The 26435-nt window shown below is 35.5% G+C and overlaps 1 long non-coding RNA gene across 1 annotated transcript; it reads left to right on the forward strand.

The window, feature by feature from the left end:
- Positions 1 to 8829: 8829 nt before the first annotated feature.
- LOC121228138 (uncharacterized) lies at positions 8830 to 10232 on the forward strand. The gene is made up of 3 exons (XR_005925608.1): positions 8830 to 8880; positions 8956 to 9026; positions 10180 to 10232. It is a non-coding gene; the product is annotated as an uncharacterized lncRNA (long non-coding RNA).
- Positions 10233 to 26435: the final 16203 nt, after the last annotated feature.

Genomic DNA, 26435 nt, shown 5'->3' on the forward strand with positions numbered 1-26435 from the left:
TGGAGACCCTTAGAATTTCGGCAGCATGGAGAAGAAAATAAGCTAATTTTAGTTTGATTTTTGCCTTTTTATTTAGTTTATTACCAAATGACCAAAATGCCCTTCCTTACAAAACTTCCAAAATTTTCCATGCATGCCCATTTTTTGTCCAAAAACTTAGAAATTGGGTAAATTACTCTTTAAGGACCTCTAATTAATATTCCAAAGCAATTTCATACAAATTTCTTCTAGAACCCAAGTTTTGCAATTTATTCAAATTGGTCTCTAAGTTCCAATTGGACACCTTGCACATATAATTTCTTCATGAAACTTTATCACATGCTTATTATCATATCCTAGATCTTATAATGATTATAAAATAATTATTTTAATGTCAGATTTGTGGTCCCGAAACTACTATTCTAACTAGGCCCTAATTTGAGATGTTACAGCTAAGGAGATTGCACTAGAATTATCACACAAAATAACTGGTGTACCACTAAGCTTTAAGCCTATCTCAGTCAACAGAGAATGAAACCGCATCAATTTGGATGTCGCATTAGCTAAACTTCGATATTCAGCTTCTGTAGTAGAGTGGGATACAATACTATGTTTTTTAGACATCTAACCCACAAGATTATATCCAAGATATATAAAAAACCCGAAAGTATACTTGCGATCTTCAATCAAACTTGCCCAATTAGCTTCACTAAAACCAGTTAAACTCATACTTAATGCTTGAAACAACAACCCATAATCAATTGCACCCTTAACATACCGCAATATATGTTTCACAGCTGTACAATGCACATCATGAGGTTTATGCATATATTGACAAACTTTATTAACAGCAAAGGACAAATCAGGATGAGTTAAACACAAATACTGCAGACTACCTACAACTTGTCGATAAAGAGTACCATCTGACAAAGGTGACCCAACCAAGGATGTAAGTGTTGGTGAACTTACCATAGGAGTGTTCATTGGCTTGGCATTCATCATGTTAGCACGTTCTAGCAACTCAGGAGCGTACTTTTGCTGAGACACATGCATCCGATCCTGATGTCTCAACACCTTAAGCCTAATAAAGAAACTCAGCTCCCCTAAATTTTTAAGAGAAAATTGATGATCAAGACAGGAAATAACAACATCTAGTTCAGCATAATCACTGCTCATAACAATAATATCATCAGCATAGATAAGGAAATAAACACTTCTAGGATTCGTGTGCTTGTAAAATAATGAAGAATTAGCTCTTGAAGGCTTAAAATTCAGTTGTTGTACTAAAAAATTCCTCAAATTTTCAAACTAAGCCATTGGGGCTTATTTAAGACCATATATGGCCTTATTCAACCTACATGCCAAGAGCTGCCCATGATCGCTGTAATAGCCCAAAATTGGGTCTAGTTGGAACAGAGGTTTCGGGACCACAAAATTTGAGAGAGAAATAATTATTTTATGATTATTTTGAGGTCTATGATATGATTGCATGATTGTGTGAAAATTTCGTGAAGAAATTCTATGCATAAAGTGCTCAATTTGAAGTTAGGGACTAAATTGAATAAGTTGCAAAACTTGCATTCTAGAAGTTTCTAGTATGAAATTGCTTTGAAATATTAATTAGGAGGTCTTAAATATAAATTTTACCAATTTCTAAGTGATGGACAAAAATTGGACATGGATGGAATTTTTGAAAGTTTAGTAAGGAAGGGCATTTTGGTCATTTGGTAATTAAAAGAAATAAAAAGGGAAAATAAAGCCAAAATTGACTCATCTTTTTCATGGAGGCCGAAATTAGCATGGGGGAAGCCATGTCTAGGGTTTTCAAGTTTTCCAAGCTCAATTGTAAGTCCGTTCTAGCCCCGTTTTTCAAGTTTTTTACGTTTTTGGAATCCCGATAATTTGATTAAGCTTATTCTAGCAATAATTTAAGCTAGGGTTCATATTTGGAAAAATACCCATAGGTGAAATGTGTTTATTTTTCTGTTTTATGATAAAATATGAGGTTTTAAATTATGTTAGACAACTTGTGCTACTCGGTTTTGAGTGAAAACGAGTAAAAGGGCTTAATCGGTAAAAATACCTAATAGTCATAAGTATATGTTAGAGTGAGAATTTGATGTTGCCATAGGAGGGAAAAGTGATCATCATGTCATAAAACATAAGAATAAGGGATGAAGTTTAATTCTCAAGCCTAGGGGCAAAAGTGTAAATATGCAAAAGTTTAGGGGCAAAATTGTAATTTTTCCAAAGTTTGAGTTAAGGACTGTTTTGAATAGTACATTAATTAAATAAGTAAAATATGATGTTTATATCCCGGAAAATGAGATTTGAACCTAGAATGAGAGAAAAATCGAAAGTTAGGAAAGTTGGTAAAATGGTCGTTTTAGTATCGAGGTAAGTTCATATGTATAATAAGCATTAATTTATGCATGTTTCAATGTAAAATTGATATATTTATTATAATTTCCGAGGTGTTGAAAATATGTAAGTTGGTATGATAATAATACAGCAATAATGCTGTAATTTATATTTGAAAGTTAAATTTAGTGAATTAATTGAATTATGTTAAATTAAATGATTATGGTGCCAAGTTTATGAATTGATTTAAAAATATGTCTATGTTACATGAAGTGCATTGAATTATCATACATAAATGTGATTTCTATGATTATGGATATTATGGGAAATTGTAAGTTCATATGATTTTTAATAAGGCAATGTGTAATTTAATGTTATTGCCTTGATATTAAATGAGATGTAAGTTTATATGTAAGTAATACATCAATATTACTTGTATTATGATATTTTATAATAATATTAGAAATATGTTTGTGGATAATTACTTGATTGGTGAAATTGTTGGAAAAGAGAGAGAAATCCTGGTTGAACCTTCGGAAAGATTGGATGATACAGATAGTATGTAGCTAGGTCACATATATGGTGCTGAGTGCACATCATGTGTACAAGAGAGCTACAAGACATTATGATGTAGCTAGGTCGCATGGGTGATACTATGTGTACACCATGTAGACAAGAGAGCTACGGGATATATGTAGCTAGGTCGCATGCGTGGTTCCAGGTGAAGGACACCATGTAGACAAGAGAGCTACGAGATAAACTGGCTAGGTCACATGGGTGGTACTGAGTGTTCACCATGTGTACAAGAGAGCCGAACTATATGGTGGGTGGAGCTATGTGCTGAAACCACCAAGTATCGAGGATTGATCCGAAGTGTTCAACGGGAGACTCTCTATGTATTGCTTTGTGAGTTTTGTGATGAATAAGTGCAGGAACTTGGTTATGTGAATGATGTGTTCATTAAGTGACCAGGATGTGGTAAGGTTATAAACAAGTAAGTTAGACATGAGGATGATTTTATGGTGACCTTGTGATCATGGGCCTATACTTGTGATGTATGAAATGTGGTGAAAATGATTTGTGATATGTATGTTAAAATGAGGTTAATACAAAAAGAGTGTGAAAGAGTGAATTAGCAATAAAACTGTTTTGGACAGTAGCAGTGACGTGATTTTGAAAAATCACCAAAAATAGTATAAATTGAATGAGATATCAAATTAAATCTTAATGATTCTATTTTCATATAAAAGAAACAGAGCAAGAAAATTAGTTCTATATTTTTAGATATTTATGTTTTTGTGAGACTGGTTCAGAATGATTATGTGATCCCCTGTTTTGACTTTGGAAAATCACAAAAATTTGGATAAAAATAATTAGAGGCTTAAACTTATATTTTTAAAATCCCTAATTAGTATATTTTCAAGATAAATCAACATGAACATTATCCGAGTTCTGTACTGTGAGATAATTAATTTTTAGTGAAGAGAGGTCAGAACTGTCAAAATGTGAAATAGGGGAAATTTTAATGAATAAACTGTACTAATTGGCTAAACCAAAAATTATGAAAATTTTATGGTGGAAAGATATGTGAGTCTAGTTTCAGGGGAAATTTACGGATCTTAATTTGAAGCTCTTTAGATCGAATTATAAATAAGTAAGTGACTATGACTCGTGTGGATAGTTTGATTTGAGCATTTATTAATAAATTGTGAAATCGTACTTACAAGAATGCTATATACATTAAGGATGTGGAATGGAGAGGAGGAGGAGGAAAATAAATATATGTGGAATACATGGAAACTATGGTATATGAAATATTGATATAATGAAATAAATGATATGTGTTTATAAGAAAACAGAAAGAGAATGATATGTATCATGACATATATATATATATATATATATGACTAGTCTCAATGTAATGCTTGTTGGGTATGGAGTTGAATTGAAATGTTTCAAGCAAACATGTTATTTTGCGCATCTGAATTGTGGTATTTTATAAAGATATGATCTAGTTTTAAATATGAATGCTTGATGATTAAGCTGAAGATATTTGGTAAGATGATAATCTTGGTATAAATGTATAAGTGGTACTATAATAAACAAGGTAAAATGAGTATAAGATACACATGTATGATGACATACAAATGCTATGTTTGTGGTTTAATTGAGAATATTTAATCATTAAATGAGTACCATGTTATATGCTTTTGATTTTGTATAAGTGTGTAAGAGATTAAGGTTGACCAAAGCTTGGAAGATAGCCTAGGTATATTCCACACAGGCAGAGACACGACCATGTGTCTCAGCAGTGTATGGAACACGACTTTGGGACACGGGCGTGTGGAGCCTTAAAGCATGAAATTTCCAAGATTTTTGTAAGTTCTCGGTTTAGTCCCGAACCCTTTCTAAAGTATGTTTTGGGCTTCGTAGACTCAAATAAGGGACTATGTGTAAGCGAATGAACTTTTTGAAAAATATAACAAAATTTTATGGCCCGTATTTTAGTTTAATGTTTGTATGTTTGTCTGGTAACGCCTCGTACCTTATCCCGGCCTAGGGTACGGGTAAGGGGTGTTACAATCGCCAACCACTTCATACCCAAGAGGCTGCTTCATGTAAATATCCTCAGCTAGGTCTCCACTTAAAAATGCATTGTTCACGTCAACCTGTCGAAGCTTCCACTTTAGTGAAATAGCTAAGGCAAGAATTAGGTGAACAATATTGGCTTTGACAACTGGACTGAAAGTCTCATTATAATCTAGTCCAGCTGCTTGAGAGAATCCTTGAGCAACCAAGTGAACCTTATTACGTGTTACACTTTCATCAGAATTCTTTTTGATCTTAAACAACCATTTTGCATCCAACTAAAGACCAATTTTCCGGTACTAGAACTACATCCCACGTATGATTCTAAGTTAAGGCTTGAAGTTCATATTAACATCTTGCTTCTAAGAAGGAATCATTATTGCCTCATGAATAGTTGAGGGCTCCACATGTAACAGCCCGTTTTTAGTCAAATCATAATAGTGGTTTTGGGACTACAAATCTGAGGTCAAAATATTTATTTTATTATTATTTTAATATCTACAGTATGATAGTATGATTGTGAAAAATTTTATTAAGAAATTTTATCGTTTGAATGCTCAATTTGATAAAAAGGATTAAATCGCGAAAAGTGAAAAAGTGTTGTTCTAATAGATAAAGGTGTCTAATAGCTATGAAACTTTAAAGTGGAGGTCCTTAAATAGTAATTAGACCATTAGTGTGTTAGTGGACATTTATGAGATTGGTTTACTTGAAATTTGTAATATGTTATAAGGTTATAAACGTAAATTAATTAATAAAGGTTAATTATAATATAACAAACTATGTATCATATTTATTTTCATCTCTTACAACTGAAAATTAGGGTTTAGGAAGCCATTTTTATGCTCAAGCTTTCGGAAATCTCATCATTGTCTAATTGGTATGTATTTTGTCCCGTTTTTAATGATTTCTATATTTTCGGAGTCGTTGTAGCTTAATCTAGCTAGCTCAGTGTTTATTTTGCAAAACTGTTAAAGGTTTAGGGTTTTCCCATTGATGAATATGTGTGTATTTTGATGTTTGATGATAGAAAATGAATGGTTGTTGTTAGATAAACAACATTTGTTAAGTGATTTTCGGTGAAATTGCAAATAAGAGATTTATTTGTGAAAATGAAAATTATGTGGTAAATGTGTGAAATAATGAAAAATATTGGCTGCTATGATAATAAGGGAAATTTGGCTAGCATGGGTAGGGACTTAATTGCGTGAATTTGTATTTTTATGAGCTAAGGACTAAATTGTAAAGATGTTGAAATATTAAAGGCAAAAGTGTAATTTTTCCATAATGTGATTTTTGGGCTAAATTGAATAGAATGATAATTAAATAAGTTAAATTTGATATTATATAGATCAAGAAAAATGAAGTTCGGATCTAAATCGGGGGAAAAACAAAATATTAGACTAGCCGATCCATTTCGTCGTTTTTGTGAATCGAGGTAAGTTTGTATGTTAATATGCATTAATATAATTGTGTTTTTAAATGCTTTATTTTTGAATTAATTGTGAATACGATCCTACAGATATGTTCGACAAAGATTCGACAACGTGAAATCCCGGTTGAACCTTAGGAATAGATTAGGATACAAATGACATGTCATTAGGGCTTATGTGATTTGGGTGTTGGTCCGTACGTTCTACCGGTGGCTAAGTTATCCGGCATGTGTTGTGGATCCTTGTCAGGTTGTGTGAGCAGCACCGTGTAGCTACGTCATAACTGTCAACTTGTGTAAGCAGACCCGTTGATAACTCGGGAGTGAGCATTATATGGGATATGAGATTAAGATAGCTTCGGCTATGTATTTGGCACTTAGGGTGTGAGATTCCCGAGTATCCGATATTATTCCAAATGGTTCAATGGGTATATCAAGGATATGGATGAGTATGAGATTAATATGAGTTAGTATAGGTATGTACATGAACCATACAAGCATTGAATTAAAGAAACTTGTGATTTTCATATCTAACCTTGTGAATGAATATGTGATAGGTTTGTGGATCAATATGAGTTATGTTATGATATTTTAATTGCTTAAATTGTGTATATACGGTAAGTTTTACTTTAAGTATACGAGCTTACTAAGCTTTATAGCTTACTCTATTTACTTTTTCGTATTTTATAGTAAATATCGAAGCTTTCTCGGATTTGGGAGTTGTGGGAGATCTCATCACACTATCAAGCTTTCATTTTGGTACTTTTAAACATATGTAATTGGTTATATGGCATGTATAGGATTTTTTGTAACACCCCGAATTTGGGCCTAAAAGTATTGGGCCTTGAGTGGGGGTCTGTAAGGAGGTTGTATATAGGTATTTAATTGTGCAATGAAATGAAACAATTAAATGTTTGCTTTAGTGGTTAATGGATTTGAGAAGTGTTGGAGAAATCTTGGGTTTAAACTTGGGCTTTAGCAAAAATTTTGGTATTAAGTGAAAAAAAAAGCTTGGATGCTTGGATGAGGGCCTTTTAAATTATTGTGGTAAATAAATGACACAAGGAAGCATGTAGTCTAGTGGTTGTGGCATCATTAAGGTTGTATAGGAGCCTGGGTTCAAGCCTTAGCTCTTGCAATTTATTTTGGTTTTTTTAGGGAACCTGGACTTTGGCCTTTAGACCTTATAATTAATTGGGGATAAAATATGACACAAAAAGCCGTATGGTTTAGTGGCAAGTAGCATGTGGAGCATTTGAGGGGAGGCATGGGTTCGAATCCCATGGCAAGCAAGGAGCATTTATTTTGCTAACAGGGGGCGGCAAGAGTTGGTGTTGAATTTAAACTCTGATGATGAAGGGATCCCACATCAGGAAGCTAACATAAGAGGGGATGCGAAGCTGGCTTTAAATAGAGAGAACCATGAGGAGAGTAGAGGTACCTTTCTTGGCTGATCCCTTTCGTTGTGTGGCGTGCTCGTTTGGGTTGGGCGTCGGCTAAGAGTGCTCGGAGCGTGGATTAACTTTAGTCTCCTATCAGGTGTGTATTTCTAACTACACTAGCTGTAGGATGGCTACTTCGGGCCGCGATGGGCCGAAAGGGATCATGTGGGCCCAATGGGCCTACTGGTCCAATTGGATAAGTTGTTTGATTGTGTAGTAAATATTGGACTAGGCTAGGTGAATCTCATACCTGTGGCTAGATTTGGGCTAAAAGGGCCATACGAGCGTGTGGGCCCATTTGGGCCGAGAATAGGCTTTAGGCCCATTCGTATTGTTATCCCTGTTTAGAATACTTTAGTTTACCAAATTACCAAAGTACCCCCGATTTACAGAATTACCGTTCTACCCTCGATTTATAGAATTACCATTTTACCCAAGATTTATAGAATTACCGTTTTACCCTCGATATACAAAATTACTAAAATACCCCTGGTTTGTAAAATTACTGAAATACCCCCTGATTTATAAAATTACTGAAATACCCTTGACTTGTAAAAATTACCAAAGTACCCTCGATTTATAGAATTACTGTTTTACCCTCAATTTACAGAATTACTATTTTACCCCTGATTTACAAAATTACCATTTTACCCTCGATTGTGAAATTACTAAATACCCCTATAGGGTAGAATTACCAAAACACCCCTAGTTTGTAAAATTACCAAAATACCACTGGTTTGTGAAATTACCGAAATACCCTCAATTTGTAAAATTACCAAAATACCCCTAATTTACAAAATTACAGAAATACCCTTGATTTGTAGATTTACCAAAACACCCTTGTAGGATGAAATGACTAAAATACCCTTAATAGGTAAAAAGACTGTAAAGCCTCTGTAGGGTAAAGTGACTGTAATACCCTTGTATGGTAAAATGATGAATACGCCCTTATGTTCCGTATGACTGATGTGCTTAGGATTTACATATATTGATATTGGAATAGTTAAGTTTGAGTGACAGGTGGTGGTTATCGTAAGTGATTGATTATGGAAACGTTTCAACTTCAACCCGTAACAGGTGTGTACTAACCCTCGTAATAGCTTAGATTAATATTTGCTGAGAAGCCGAAATGCTAAAATACCGAAATTTCAGGAACTTGTGATTTTACCTTTGCTTAAAGTGCGATAGATACGATATGATCGGTGGTTGGATCGATGGAACAGGTAAGAGCACAATTTTCTGCACGATGGTAAGTTGGGCCTCAATGGGCTTTCGGGCCCATTTGGGTAATATTGATAGAAAATGGAATTTGGAAAAGTTGCATGATAACAGGGTTATTACTATTGTAAAATTTGGACTAAGCAGGCTTAGTGGGCTATATCGGCATTCGTAGGGCCCATTAGAGGTTTTGGGCCCAAAAGCCCGAGTTTGATAAAGTGGTTTAAAGATCATTGTTTAAACACTTAGAAATATTGATAATTGTTGATAAACATGGAAAACCCTGATATTTGGTAAAATTATGAAACTACCCTTATAGTATGAAAATGACTGTTTTGCCCCTAGGTAAAAATGACCATTATACCCCTAGGGTTTAATTATAAATTTGATACGTGGGATATGATATACATGATTGATATGATATGCACATGATATGTATAAAATGCACATGATATGTATGAAACGCACATGATACGTATGAAATGCACATGATGTATTCATAAATGCATTGGGTTGGGTTTTTATATGGATGGAGGAAGTGCAAAAGGGCTTATGCCCCAGTTTACCGAAAAGGGCTTATGCCCTATTTTATTGAAAAAGGCTTTGCCCCAGTTTACCGAAAAGGGCTTTGCCCCAGTTATTAAAAGAGGCTAGGCCTCCAGATATATGATAAAACAGCTATGCTGTCAGTGGTGTGTTGGTTGGGTGGGTTGAATCATTTCCCACATGGTGTGTTGGTTGGTACGGGTGGAGAGTAGCGGATGGTGGGTCGAGTAGTCTCCCCAAATGGGCTTGCATACATTCATTGGTATTTCATATGATATTGAAATGGGCTTGCATACATCCATTGACATTACATGTGATATTGAAATGGGCCTATAGGCCATACCATTTACAGTAAAGGTTTCGGCCCAGTGAAATGATTTATGAAAAGGCTTCGGCCTAGTGATATGATTTATGAAAAGGCTTCGGCCCAGTGATATGATTTATGAAAAGGTTTCGGCTAGTAACCGTTAAACAAAAGGCTTCGACCCAGTATATGTCAAGACTAAATAGGGCTTTGGCCCAGACTGTACTGATACTGTGTTTTCACTGTTTGTATGTTATTGGGATTACACACTGAGTTTTCGTAAACTCACCTCGATTCTAACTATGCAGGTAATCCCTAAGCTTAGATGGTTTGGAGCTGCGAGGGACTCGGAGATGGCCACACTACTGTTCCTGTTTCTTTTAATTGCAATAAGTAGTCGATTTATTTCTTTATAAGTTTTATCTTATTAATATTATTATTTGATTTTGGGTTGTAATAAGGCCATTTTAATTATTTTTCTGGGATTATTTTATTTTATACCCTATATTTTACTGATAACAATCCAAAATGGGTTAGACTTAGGCCGCGTTTTCAAAATGATAATTAATTTCAAAGTAACGCAACGATACAATTAATCGGTTTATCAAAAATATCTACTTAAATGAATTCTAACTCGTTTTTCTCAAAGCCTAACCTCGCACCAAAGTGTGGCAATGGTTGTGGGCATGTCTAGGATTGGATCCATTCGAAGAGCTTGGTACTTAAGCAGCCTTCATGGCTCACCTCTTCTGTTTTTGGATACCTACCTGGTACGCAGGTTCCATTCACTTGGTTAAGCCTTATCAAACGACGGGTTTTTAAAACACTAAAACAAAGCGTGGATTTTTAACTTCAATGTGGCACGTCAGATTCAGCTATTACGTCTGGGCCGGGTTTGGGGTGTTACATTTAGTGGTATCAGAGCCTGGGTTGCAACAACTCGGTTGTGGATTGGGTTTTCAAAGGTTGAAGTTCAGAAAATTATTTTCAACCACGTACTCAGTTTGAAGTATTTCTCTTAAAAAGTGTGGCACACCGAGTCTCCGGCGCAGAATCCGTAAGTCTTCTGAATACTTTTGTCTGTTTAGAAATTGAAATACTGTGGATTCTTTGGATATTAGTTTGAATTTAAATTTGGTATTTATTTTATGTGCATGTGATGTTTGGATATAGAAATTGTATATATGTGTGGTAAATATGTGTCTGCTTCAGTGAATAAGTGTTGTATGTATGAGATGTTTCAAGTTCTAGTTGAAGTGTGATAGTGATAGTAGGATCAGAGTGCGCAGCGGTAGCGTAGTGGGGTAAATGTTACATGACTACTCTATTAGACGAAAATTTCGGGGACGAAATTTCTTTAAGGGAGGTAGAGTTATAACACCCCGAATTTGGGCCTAGAAGTATTGGGCCTTGAGTGGGGGTCCGTAAGGAGGTTGTATATAGGTATTTAATTGTGCAATGAAATGAAACAATTAAATGTTTGCTTTAGTGGTTAATGGCTTTGAGAAGTGTTGGAGAAATCTTGGGTTTAAACTTGGCCTTTAGCAAAAATTTTGGTATTAAGTGAAAAAAAAAGCTTGGATGCTTGGATGAGGGCCTTTTAAATTATTGTGGTAAATAAATGACACAAGGAAGCATGTAGTCTAGTGGTTGTGGCGTCATTAAGGTTGTATAGGAGCCTGGGTCCAAGCCTTAGCTCTTGCAATTTATTTTGGTTTTTTTTAGGGAACCTGGACTTTGGCCTTTAGACCTTATAATTAATTGGGATAAAATATGACACAAAAAGCCTTGTGGTTTAGTGGCAAGTAGCATGTGGAGCATCTGAGGGGAGGCATGGGTTCGAATCCCTTGGAAAGCAAAGAGCATTTATTTTGCTAACAAGGGGCGGCAAGAGTGGGTGTTGAATTTAAACTCTAATGATGGAGGGATCCCACATCAAGAAGCTAACATAAGAAGGGATGCGAAGCTGGCTTTAAATAGAGAGAACCATGAAGAGAGTAGAGGTACCTTTCTTGGCTGATCCCTTTCGCTGTATGGCATGCTCGTTTGGGTTGGGCATCGGCTAAGAGTGCTCAGAGCGTGGATTAACTCTAGTCTCCTATCAGGTGTGTATTTCTCACTACACTAGCTGTAGGATGGCTACTTCGGGCCGCGATGGGCCGAAAGGGGTCATGTGGGCCCAATGGGCCTACGGGCCCAATTGGATAAGTTATTTGATTGTGTAGTAACTATTGGACTAGGCTAGGTGAATCTCATATCTGTGGCTAGATTTGGGCTAAAAGGGCCACACGAGCGTGTGGGCCTATTTGGGCCGAGAATAGGCTTTAGGCCCATTCATATTGTTATCCCTGTTTAGAATACTTTAGTTTACCAAATTACTAAAGTACCCCCGATTTACAGAATTACCGTTCTACCCTCGATTTATAGAATTACCGTTTTACCCTCGATTTACAAAATTACTAAAATACCCCTGGTTTGTAAAATTACTAAAATACCCCCTAATTTGTAAAATTACTTAAATACCCTCGACTTGTACAAATTACCAAAGTACCCTCAATTTATAGAATTACTATTTTACCCTCGATTTACAGAATTACTGTTTTACCCCTAATTTACAAAATTACCATTTTACCCTCGATTGTGAAATTACTGAAATACCCCTATAGGGTAGAATTACCAAAACACCCCTAGTTTGTAAAATTACCAAAATACCACTAATTTGTGAAATTACCGAAATACCCTCAATTTATAAAATTACCAAAATACCCTTAATTTACAAAATTACAAAAATACCTTTGATTTGTAGGTTTACCAAAACACCCTTGTAGGATGAAATGACTAAAATACCCTTAATAGGTAAAAAGACCATAAAGCCCCTATAGTGTAATGTGACCGTAATACCCTTGTATGGTAAAATGATGAATACGCCCTTATGTTCCGTATGACTGATGTGCTTTGTAACACCCCAATCCCGTATCCGTCGCCGGAATAGATAAAGGGGCATTACTAGTCTTGAAACTCATATCAGAACAGTAAATTTTTTTTTTGAACATTCCTTTAGATAAGTACTAAAGACAGTCAGGGATACAATTTAAAGTTCCATAAGTACACATTCAAAAGATGCCATTTTCGCATGGCTTATATACATTAACCAAAATATCCTCTCATTACTAGTCTATTCTATACATGCCATAAGATAATCCAAAACGTAGCAGTACCAAACAGTGGATAGTGATAGTGTGACTAGTTGCTGATGATCCCCGAGCCTGTAGCTTCCAAATGAGATCTATAAAACAGAGGAAACAGAGTAAACGGAGTAAGCATTACAATGCTTAGTAAGTTTTAAGCAGCGTCAACAGATAACAATCAAATTATAACATAGTTGTTCGTATTTTTTATTTCACTCTTCCTTCGGGCATACCATCCCTTTTCCGAATATGCACATCTCATCATATACAATAGGCAGATAAACTTTCACATAAAAGTGAGCTCATGTGACATAGATATATCGTATGATTTCACATAACCTCTCACACTGATCCGATGTCACATAATCATAGGAATAGTCTCATAGATTGCTCTCGTATGCATCACATAACTACCTTATGATTTAGTTCAAATCAAGCTCACATATAAACTTGGAGTACATACCTGTTTAACCTTTCGCATTGAATATATTTATAAGCAATTCTTATTACGAAGTCTTATAGCTTTAACCTCTACTCGGATTATCGGCGAGACCTTTAGCTCGGACGAAATCTCCACACGAAGTTATCGGGTCTTACCCGAACAAAATCTCCACACGTAGTCATCGGGTCTTACCCAGGCAAAATCTCCACACGTAGTCATCGGGTCTTACCCGGACATACTCTCCACACGTAGTCATCGGGTCTCACCCGGAATATATTTCCAAGTTTCATGTACATTTAATCACATGTTACAACATTCACATCGACTGTCATATTTGTAATTCATTCGCCTCATCAAATATCTAATAATACACACCTTTCACATTTGGTCGTTCGGCCTTATCATATATATGCATGCTCACATTCATCACATTGGCCATTCGGCCTCATCACATATATACATGTTCACATTCATCACATAGGCCATTCGGCCTTATCACATATAAGCATGCTCACATTCATCACATTGGCCATTCGGCCTTATCACATATATACATGTTCATATTCACCACATTGGCCATTCAGCCTTATCACACATATGCATGCTCACATTCATCACATTGGCCATTCGGCCTTATCACATATATACACATTCACATTCATCACATAAAATCCTAAATCAAAATATAAATTTTCATGTATTCACATCACAATTATCCAAATATACTTCACATACCACATATACTATCATGTATACACTTTGTCTTGGTTGAATCTACACCAATCATTTTCCAATGAATAATTCAATTTCACGCCATACTATCATTTCATATTCGAATACTCATAAACTTACAATTTCACAAATTTTAATATCGAAGATCCGTCTAGCACTCATATATCGTTTTACAATATCACGATTTAGAATTCACGTATGGGTTTAATCAATAGCTTATGAGCAACTAAAACAAGTTTTATCCATATTTACAACAAAATCACATATTCACTACGAGCTGTTTTCCTGAGCAATAGTCACTAAATTATTTATAACTGGAGCTACAAAACTCCAAATCACTTGCCGTTACTTTTCCCTGAATATAGACTCGTATATCTTCCATCCATAAAATTTCCAGAATTTTAGGTTTGACCAATCAGTACCAGATTTTTCTTAAAGTTTCCCCTGTTTCACTGTTTGACTAATCTGACCACTCTTCACTACGAATCAAATTTTTCATTGTACAGAATTCATAATGTGTTCTATTTGATTTCATTTGAAACTAGACTCATTAAGGAGTCTAAGCATATATATATTATCTTATAACCATTTTTGTACAAATTATAATTATTTTCCAAAAACAGAACAGGGGATTTCGGAGTCATTCTGACACTGTCCCACACAACTTTAAATATCTCTTTATAGGAAATTTCTTCGCTTCCACGGTCTCTTTTATAAGAAACTAGACTAACTAAGCTTTGATTACATGTTTTATTCAGCCTATAATTCCACACCAACAATTTATAGTGATTTTCTAAAATCACGTTACTGCTGCTGTCCAAAGCAAATTATTACAATTTGCTCTTAAATTTCCAAGTCCAAACACTTATGAACTTACCATTTGAGTTGAAGACATATCATGGCCACATCATATCTTATTAAATCAACTTATTATGTCCTATTATGATTGAATTTACTCAACGTTTAATCACTTAAAACTTACCTCGGATGTGGTCGAACGATCTCGGCGGCTATTCGATCACTTTTTCCCTTCCCTTATCCAACTTTGGTCCTCTAAGCTCTTGAGCTAATTCAAACAAATTTAACTTATTAAAGTCTCATTATGCTAGCTTATGGCCGAATATGACAAGGAGTTTGATAGGTCATATGGCCACCTTTAGCTCAAACACAAAATGGTCATACGCATTTTTAATCACATTGAGCAATTTAATACAATTAATCTCACATTTCCTCATGTGCACCTTTATGACCGAATACATGCAACACCAAGCTATCTATTCATTCATGTGTGCATCTTGTTTAAGTATGTATATCCACAATCGAATTCATCATATAAATATCTATGATTTCACTCAAATAATCTTATTACAACACATGGTGCTCCAACCATTATTTAAATTCAAAGCTCGGCTAGTACACATATATACACTAGCAATCAAATACTAACATTTTCACTTCATCTTAATAGCTAGCTCAGCAAACCTTAATTTAACACATAATTCATACATATCACATTCCAAGCATTCACTCAATTCTATCACTTAAAACACACACATTACTCAATAACTTCATAGTTCAAATTCGGCAACTACACCACTAATATTCAAAATCATATTCAGCCTTAGTACTCCCTTGTTAGCCGATTTTTCTTCATTTAGCAACTAGTGCACATATGTGCTCATTTGCTAGACTCTACTTCACCCAACTACCCTTTCTCATCCAATTAACATGAACAGCATTTTCTCATGACATCAAGCATTCTTTAATTCGGCTATTACTAGTATGAACTTTAACCATTCATATTTTTAGAAAGACCAAGTTCTTTCCTCAATACATTCATCATCAAGATTCAAGTAAAGCAATCAAAATTTCTTCCCTTATAACCTTAGCCGAAGGCTCTATTCACCCATCATTAGTGGAAATTTTTGCATGGGCTAAGCAAGAACCATGATAATTTACCTAAAACAAGTAATTATTTCACAATTTCAACACAATGTACTAACCTTCCTAAGGATTCAAGTGACCGAATTTTCTTCCCCTCCTTTGCTTCTTCTATTCGGCCAAGTTGAACAACAAAGAAAGAACTTTGTTTTTCTCCTCTTTCACTAGTCACGGCAATGGGGAGTAAAGGGGGAGACAACTTTGGTTTCTCCTCCCACTCACCTCATGTTTTATCATTCTTAATTCATTCTTTTATTTTCTCTTTTTTTTTTCTTTCTCCATTTCTTTATTACTAACTTTATTTTATTGTTTCCTCCTATGATGCACCAACACAACATGTCTATGACATGTTTTTAGCCATAACATCTTGTCCACCCATGCTCTTTATTTTATTAATCCTTACATAATGCACTACCCCAACATGTTTATGACATGTTTTTAGCCATAACATCTTGTCCACCCATGCTCATGGCCGGCCACTACATATTAGGGGGGGAAAATTGACATGCAAGTCCTCCCTTTTGATTACATGCACTATTAGGTCTTTGTAGATTAGCCTATCACATTTCAAAAATGTCACCCATAAGTCCTTTTGACTAAATTCACATGCAATTTACTAAATCGAAGCCTAAAACTTTCACACCTTCATAATCACATATTTTAGACAATAAATATCACATTCAAATAATTTGGTGACTCGGTTTAGCGGTCCCGAAACCGCTTTCCGACTAGGGTCATTTTAGGGCTGTCACAACTCTCCCCCACTTAAGAAATTTTCGTCCCCGAAAATTTCTACCGATGCATAGTTTAGGATAACGTCCTCTTATTGAATTATATCCACAAAGACATTAGCTCATTGATAGCAATTGTAATTCATTATTGATTTCACATCGATCTATAAAATCATTTTCTTATCTTAAAACAAATACATAAACATTTCTACAAGTATGCACATATATCTCATTTTCTTGATTTCATAAGTAATAATCACTTAATTTAATTCACAAATGCATTTCAAACACATATTAAGCACATATTAATATGTATAATTCACATCATCAACCCACATATTTGTAACCCACATTTTCATTCATGTATAAGCTGTAACCTGACCGAAAGTACACATATACTCAAACATCCCAATAAATATCCTTTATCACTCCATCATATCTCACTATTCAACTTAACCTATTTCCAACAGAAAATCAACTTCCACATACCTGAACATTGAGTTCATTTAGCACATTCAATCACCGTTAACGATACCCGTATACAATCGATTTGGCATCAAGCCTCATATTGTATACCGGCATGGGATTTATTTTAGCACATAACCCATATATCCAAAATTATCAGCATTCATCACAAATTCTTACAGACTTTCAAATGTCGAACTTAATCGAAATAATTTCTTGAATATGATTAACAAAAAAAAATAGGGGTCATTTAGCAATAGCACATATGACTTCATATACCAAGCATTCCATAGACTAAATTCGTAACACATTTATAACATGAATTCATTTCTTAACAACATATCCACCATCTTTTTACTTTCATCTGATTTTCTCATACCTTCCGTACATACCTGTATCACTTATTCTGATCTTACTTAATTTATCACCTTAAATATACCTGTTGAATCATTCGAAATCATTACGGATACTCATTAAGCACATATAGCTCTTACAATGCCATATCCTAGATATGGTCTTACATATTCTCACATATCGAGTTGATGCCATGTCCTAGACATGGTCTTACACACTATCTCAAATCAATGCCTTCGTCCCAGACGAGGTCTTACATGAATTCCACTTCACACACTTAGTGCCCACTGACCGATCTCGCACTCATAGTGCTCGGTTAAAGGAATTCGCACACACACAGTGCCTCTAATCATTTACACACATAGTGCTCTTATTCATTCGTTATTACACATTGAAATGACTTAACCAAGTCTATAAACATCATGTATGTACACTTTTAAACATATCATCTCATTTAAATTTGAATTCGTATAGTAATGAACACTTAAACTTTGCTCAAATTACCGGCACGAAGCCTACTAGGCACGAAAGCCCGAATACACGTCACCAGCATGATTGCTCTTCGGGACCTAGCCCGGATATAACACCAGCACAAATGCTCTTCGGGGTTTAGCACGGATATATCACTAGCACGAATGCTCTTCGGAACTTAGTCCGGATACATCACTAGCACGAATGCTCTTCAGGATTTAGCCCGGATATATCACTAGCACGAATGCTCTTCGGGACTTAGCCCGGATACATCACTAGCACGAATGCTCTTCGGAACTTAGTCCGGATACATCACTAGCACGAATGCTCTTCGGGATTTAGCCCGGATATATCACTAGCACGAATGCTCTTCGGGATTTAGCCCAGACATTTCACTCTCAATTCTCATGTACATATACACATATAGCAATACACATTAGTATATCATTTACATTACTTGAATACAAACACAACATGCTTATCGACTATTCAAGTTCCAGTTCCATAGCCACATACAAAAATCACATTTATAGTCATAACACTCTTTCAAAATTGCATCACTTATACCCTTATAATTCAATCCAAATCGAAATTCAAATACGAGTACATGATACGTACCTGATCAACTTAATAATTTAGGCATATCTAAGTGAAGTTATATCGCAGATTCTCATAGTCAGAAGCTTGCTACAGCTCGATCGGGATCAAGATTCATTACAATACAGCAAACACATTTTAATAGTCAAAATCATCACACTATCATTTTATCACTTTATGGCATGTATAAATAGACTCGCGCGTGCTACGTTAGTCCTAGAATCGACTAAACTGTAGCTCTGATACCAATAAAATGTAACACCCCAATCCCGTATCCGTCGCCGGAATAGATAAAGGGGCATTACTAGTCTTGAAACTCATATCAGAACAGTAAATTTTTTTTTTTGAACATTCCTTTAGATAAGTACTAAAGACAGTCAGGGATACAATTTAAAGTTCCATAAGTACACATTCAAAAGATGCCATTTTCGCATGGCTTATATACATTAACCAAAATATCCTCTCATTACTAATCTATTCTATACATGCCATAAGATAATCCAAAACGTAGCAGTACCAAACAGTGGATAGTGATAGTGTGACTAGTTGCTGATGATCCCCGAGCCTGTAGCTTCCAAATGAGATCTATAAAACAGAGGAAACAGAGTAAACGGAGTAAGCATTACAATGCTTAGTAAGTTTTAAGCAGCGTCAACAGATAATAATCAAATTATAACATAGTTGTTCGTATTTTTTATTTCACTCTTCCTTCGGGCATACCATCCCTTTTCCGAATATGTACATCTCATTATATACAATAGGCAGATAAACTTTCACATAAAAGTGAGCTCATGTGACATAGATATATCGTATGATTTCACATAACCTCTCACACTGATCCGATGTCACATAATCATAGGAATAGTCTCATAGATTGCTCTCGTATGCATCACATAACTACCTTATGATTTAGTTCAAATCAAGCTCACATATAAACTTGGAGTACATACCTGTTTAACCTTTCGCATTGAATATATTTATAAGCAATTCTTATTATGAAGTCTTATAGCTTTAACCTCTACTCGGATTATCGGCGAGACCTTTAGCTCGGACGAAATCTCCACACGAAGTTATCGGGTCTTACCCGAACAAAATCTCCACACGTAGTCATCGGGTCTTACCCGGACATACTCTACACACGTAGTCATCGGGTCTCACCCGGAATATATTTCCAAGTTTCATGTACATTTAATCACATGTTACGACATTCACATCGACTGTCATATTTGTAATTCATTTGCCTCATCAAATATCTAATAATACACACCTTTCACATTTGGTCGTTCGGCCTTATCATATATATGCATGCTCACATTCATCACATTGGCCATTCGGCCTCATCACATATATACATGTTCACATTCATCACATAGGCCATTCGGCCTTATCACATATATACATGCTCACATTCATCACATTGGCCATTCGGCCTTATCACATATATACATGTTCATATTCACCACATTGGCCATTCAGCCTTATCACACATATGCATGCTCACATTCATCACATTGGCCATTCGGCCTTATCACATATATACACATTCACATTCATCACATAAAATCCTAAATCAAAATATAAATTTTCATGTATTCACATCACAATTATCCAACTATACTTCACATACCACATATACTATCATGTATACACTTTGTCTTGGCCGAATCTACACCAATCATTTTCCAATGAATAATTAAATTTCACGCCATACTATCATTTCATATTCGAATACTCATAAACTTACAATTTCACAAATTTTAATATCGAAGATCCGTCTAGCACTCATATATCATTTTACAATATCACGATTTAGAATTCACGTATGGGTTTAATCAATAGCTTATGAGCAACTAAAACAAGTTTTATCCATATTTACAACAAAATCACATATTCACTACGAGCTGTTTTCCTGAGCAATAGTCACTATATTATTTATAAATGGAGCTACAAAACTCCAAATCACTTGCCGTTAATTTTCCCTGAATATAGACTCGTATATCTTCCATCCATAAAATTTCCAGAATTTTAGGTTTGGCCAATCAGTACCAGATTTTTCTTAAAGTTTCCCCTGTTTCACTGTTTGACTAATCTGACCACTCTTCACTACGAATCAAATTTTTCATTGTACAGAATTCATAATGTGTTCTATTTGATTTCATTTGAAACTAGACTCATTAAGGAGTCTAAGCATATAAATATTATCTTATAACCATTTTTGTACAAATTATAATGATTTTCCAAAAACAGAACAGGGGATTTCGGAGTCATTCTGACACTGTCCCACACAACTTTAAATATCTCTTTATAGGAAATTTCTTCGCTTCCACGGTCTCTTTTATAAGAAACTAGACTAACTAAGCTTTGATTACATGTTTTATTCAGCCTATAATTCCACACAAACAATTTATAGTGATTTTCTAAAATCACGTTACTGCTGTTGTCCAAAGCAAATTATTACAATTTGCTCTTAAATTTCCAAGTCCAAACACTTATGAACTTACCATTTGAGTTTAAGACATATCATGGCCACATCATATCTTATTAAATCAACTCATTATGTCCTATTATGATTGAATTTACTCAACGTTTAATCACTTAAAACTTACCTCGGATGTGGTCGAACGATCTCGGCGGCTATTCGATCACTTTTTCCCTTCCCTTATCCAACTTTGGTCCTCTAAGCTCTTGAGCTAATTCAAACAAATTTAACTTATTAAAGTCTCATTATGCTAGCTTATGGCCGAATATGACAAGGAGTTTGATAGGTCATATGGCCACCTTTAGCTCAAACACAAAATGGTCATACGCATTTTTAATCACATTGAGCAATTTAATACAATTAATCTCACATTTCCTCATGTGCACCTTTATGACCGAATACATGCAACACCAAGCTATCTATTCATTCATGTGTGCATCTTGTTTAAGCATGTATATCCACAATCGAATTCATCATATAAATATCTATGATTTCACTCAAATAATCTTATTACAACACATGGTGCTCCAACCATTATTTAAATTCAAAGCTCGGCTAGTACACATATATACACTAGCAATCAAATACTAACATTTGCACTTCATCTTAATAGCTAGCTCAGCAAACCTTAATTTAACACATAATTCATACATATCACATTCCAAGCATTCACTCAATTCTATCACTTAAAACACACACATTACTCGATAACTTCATAGTTCAAAGTCGGCAACTACACCACTAATATTCAAAATCATATTCAGCCTTAGTACTCCCTTGTTAGCCGATTTTTCTTCATTTAGCAACTAGTGCACATATGTGCTCATTTGCTAGACTCTACTTCACCCAACTACCCTTTCTCATCCAATTAACATGAACAGCATTTTCTCATGACATCAAGCATTCTTTAATTCGGTTATTACTAGTATGAACTTTAACCATTCATATTTTTAGAAAGACCAAGTTCTTTCCTCAATACATTCATCATCAAGATTCAAGTAAAGCAATCAAAATTTCTTCCCTTATAACCTTAGCCGAAGACTCTATTCACCCATCATTAGTGGAAATTTTTGCATGGGCTAAGCAAGAACCATGATAATTTACCTAAAACAAGTAATTATTTCACAATTTCAACACAATGTACTAACCTTCCTAAGGATTCAAGTGACTGAATTTTCTTCCCCTCCTTTGCTTCTTCTATTCGGCCAAGTTGAACAACAAAGAAAGAACTTTGTTTTTCTCCTCTTTCACTAGTCACAGCAATGGGGAGTAAAGGAGACAACTTTGGTTTCTCCTCCCACTCACCTCATGTTTTATCATTCTTAATTCATTCTTTTATTTTCTCTTTTTTTTCTTTCTCCATTTCTTTATTACTAACTTTATTTTATTGTTTCCTCCCATGATGCACCAACACAACATGTCTATGACATGTTTTTAGCCATAACATCTTGTCCACCCATGCTCTTTATTTTATTAATCCTTACATAATGCACTACCCCAACATGTTTATGACATGTTTTTAGCCATAACATCTTGTCCACCCATGCTCATGGCCGGCCACTACATATTAGGGGGGGGAAATTGACATGCAAGTCCTCCCTTTTGATTACATGCACTATTAGGTCTTTGTAGATTAGCCTATCACATTTCAAAAATGTCACCCATAAGTCCTTTTGACTAAATTCACATGCAATTTACTAAATCAAAGCCTAAAACTTTCACACCTTCATAATCACATATTTTAGACAATAAATATCACATTCTAATAATTTGGTGACTCGGTTTAGCGATCCCGAAACCGCTTTTCGACTAGGGTCATTTTAGGGCTGTCACATGCTTAGGATTTACATATATTGATATTGGAATAGTTAAGTTTGAGTGACAGGTGGTGGTTATCGTAAGTGATTGATTATGGAAACGTTTCAACTTCAACCCGTAACAGGTGTGTACTAACCCTCGTAATAGCTTAGATTAATATTTGCTGAGAAGTCGAAATGCTAAAATGCCTGTATTTCGGGAACCTGTGATTTTGCCTTTGCTTAAAGTGCGATAGATACGATATGATCGGTGGTTGGATCGATGGAACAGGTAAGAGCACAATTTTGTGCACGATGGTAAGTTGGGCCTCAATGGGCTGGAATTAGGCCCAATGGGCTTTCGGGCCCATTTGGGTAATATTGATAGAAAATGGAATTTGGAAAAGTTGCATGATAACAGGGTTATTACTGTTGTAAAATTTGGACTAAGTAGGCTTAGTGGGCTATATCGGCATTCGTAGGGCCCATTAGAGGTTTTGGGCCCAAAAGCCCGAGTTTGATAAAGTGGTTTAAAGATCATTGTTTAAACACTTAGAAATATTGATAATTGTTGATAAACATGGAAAACCCTGATATTTAGTAAAATTATGAAATTACCCTTATAGTATGAAAATGACTATTTTGCCTCTAGGTAAAAATGACCATTATACCCCTAGGGTTTAATTATAAATTTGATACGTGGGATATGATATACATGATTGATATGATATGCACATGATATGTATAAAATGCACATGATATGTATGAAATGCACATGATATGTATGAAATGCACATGATGTATTCATAAATGCATTGTGTTGGGTTTTTATATGGATGGAGGAAGTGCAAAAGCGCTTATGCCCCAGTTTACTGAAAAGGGCTTATGCCCCAGTTTATTGAAAAGGGCTTTGCCCTAGTTTACCGAAAAGGGCTTTGCCCCAGTTATTAAAAGAGGCTAAGCCTCTAGATATATGATAAAGCAGCTATGCTGTCAGTGGTGTGTTGGTTGGTTGGGTTGAATCATTCCTCACATGGTGTGTTGGTTGGTACGGGTGGAGAGTAGTGGATGGTGGGTCGAGTAGTCTCCCCAAATGGGCTTGCATACATTCATTGGTATTTCATATGATATTGAAATGGGCTTGCATACATCCATTGACATTACATGTGATATTGAAATGGGCCTCTGGGCCATACCGTTTACAGTAAAGGGTTCGGCCCAGTGATATAATTTATGAGAAGGCTTTGGCCCACTAACCGTTAAACGAAAGGCTTCGGCCCAGTATATGGCAAGACTAAATAGGGCTTTGGCCCAGATTGTACTGATAATGTGCTTTCACTGTTTATATGTTATTGGGATTACACATTGAGTTTCGTAAACTCACCCCATTTCTAACTGTGAAGGTAATCCCTAAGCTTAGATGGTTTAGAGCTGCGAAGGACTCGGAGATGGCCACACTACTGTTTCTGTTTCTTTTAATTGCAATAAGTAGCCGATTTATTTCTTTATAAGTTTTATCTTATTAATATTATTATTTGATTTTGGGTTGTAATAAGGCCATTTTAATTATTTTTATGGGATTATTTTATTTTATGCCCTATATTTTACTGATAATAATCCAAAATGGGTTAGACTTAGGCCGCGTTTTCAAAATGATAATTGTTTTCAAAGTAACGCAACGATACAATTAATCAGTTTATAAAAAATATCTACTTAAATGAATTCTAACTCATTTTTCTCAAAACCTAACCTCGCACCAAAGTGTGGCAATAGTTGTGAGCATGTCTAGGATTGGATCCATTCGAAGAGCTTGGTACTTAAGCAGCCTTCATGGCTCACCTCTTCTGTTTTTGGATACCTACCTGGTGCGCAGTTTCCATTCACTTGGTTAAGCCTTATCAAACGACGATTTTTTAAAACACTAAAACAAAGCGTAGATTTTTAACTTCAATGTGGCACGTCAGATTCGGTTATTAAGTCTGGGCCGGGTTTTGGGTGTTACATTTGTGGTTAATTTGGTATATAGTTTGGTAATGGATTTAGCCATTTGATTTGGCTTGTAAATGATGAATGCTTGGTTTTGTGTATAGCCATGTAATTTGGCTTATTTTGGCATGCATAGTGATGTATATCTATATATAAGTGCAAATAGCCTATGTTATGTGAATTGTAATTGCTAGGTGAATGATTGTTGTGAATTGGTATGTTGGATACCAAATGGTTGAAATTTGGAGATGTGGCATGCTTGTGATTTTTTAGGTAAGATTATGAATATATGAAGTTAACCAATTAGGTGGTTTGTGATTATGAAATTGGTACGTTTTGAATAGGTAAATTATGGTGTTATGAACGTTATAGTTATTGGTATGGAGTTAGCATGAATTAGGCTAGATTGAGATTTTTTGAAATACTTATTTATGCCATTCTATATGCCATTTGATTTGTGTAGGTGAAGGAAAATTTGGGTGAGTAAGATGGCTTGGTAAATAGCCTATTTTTGTCCATATGGACAGAGACACGGGCGTGTTCCTCAGCCGTGTATGACACACTATCAAGTGGCACGGTCGTGTGTTCCTCGGTGTTAAATTAGAAACCAAGTCAGTATGCTCCATATGGCCCAGAACACGGGTGTGTGACTTGGCCGTGTGGCATAAGTCAGTATACCCTACAGTTTTGGCACGACGTAGCACACGGCCTGGCTCACGGGCGTATGAGGCCATTTCGAAGGGCACACGAGCTAGTCAGACGGACGTATGATTGGCCGTGTGACCTAAGTCAGAGAGTTACATGGGGTCAGACACGGGCTGGGACACGACCATGTGATCCCATTTCGAATGTCCACACGGCCTGTGGCATGGGTGTGTCTTTGGCCATCTAAGACATACGGCAGGCCACACGGGCGTGTGTCCCCTGTATTTTGAAAAATTTTCTAAGTTTTCCAAAAATTTCCTAAGTTATCAGTTTAGTCCCGAACCACTTCTAATGCATGATTTGGGCCTCGTATGCTCATATTAGGGACTATATGATTAATTGAGAATGATTTTTATTTGGATTGGAAAAATGTATATGAAATGTATGTTTGTTTATGAAATGAGTTTAGTAATACTTTGTAACCCTATTTTGGTGACGGATACAAGTTAGAGATGTTACATTTATTGTATCAGAGCTATGGTTTAGTCGATTCTAGACCTAACATAGCGTATGTGAGTCTAGCTATACATGCCATATATAACATGTGTTAGTGTGATATCTCCTGACAATTTTAAGTCTTGTTTTCATATAGTAACGGATCCTAATCGAGCAATGACTGATGATGTTGAAAATAATGTGCCAGCCTTCATTCACGGAGTAGCGCAGTCTGAGTCAAG

This window comes from Gossypium hirsutum, chromosome A04 (assembly GCF_007990345.1).
Source record: "Gossypium hirsutum isolate 1008001.06 chromosome A04, Gossypium_hirsutum_v2.1, whole genome shotgun sequence".
Classification (NCBI taxonomy): Eukaryota; Viridiplantae; Streptophyta; class Magnoliopsida; order Malvales; family Malvaceae; genus Gossypium; species Gossypium hirsutum.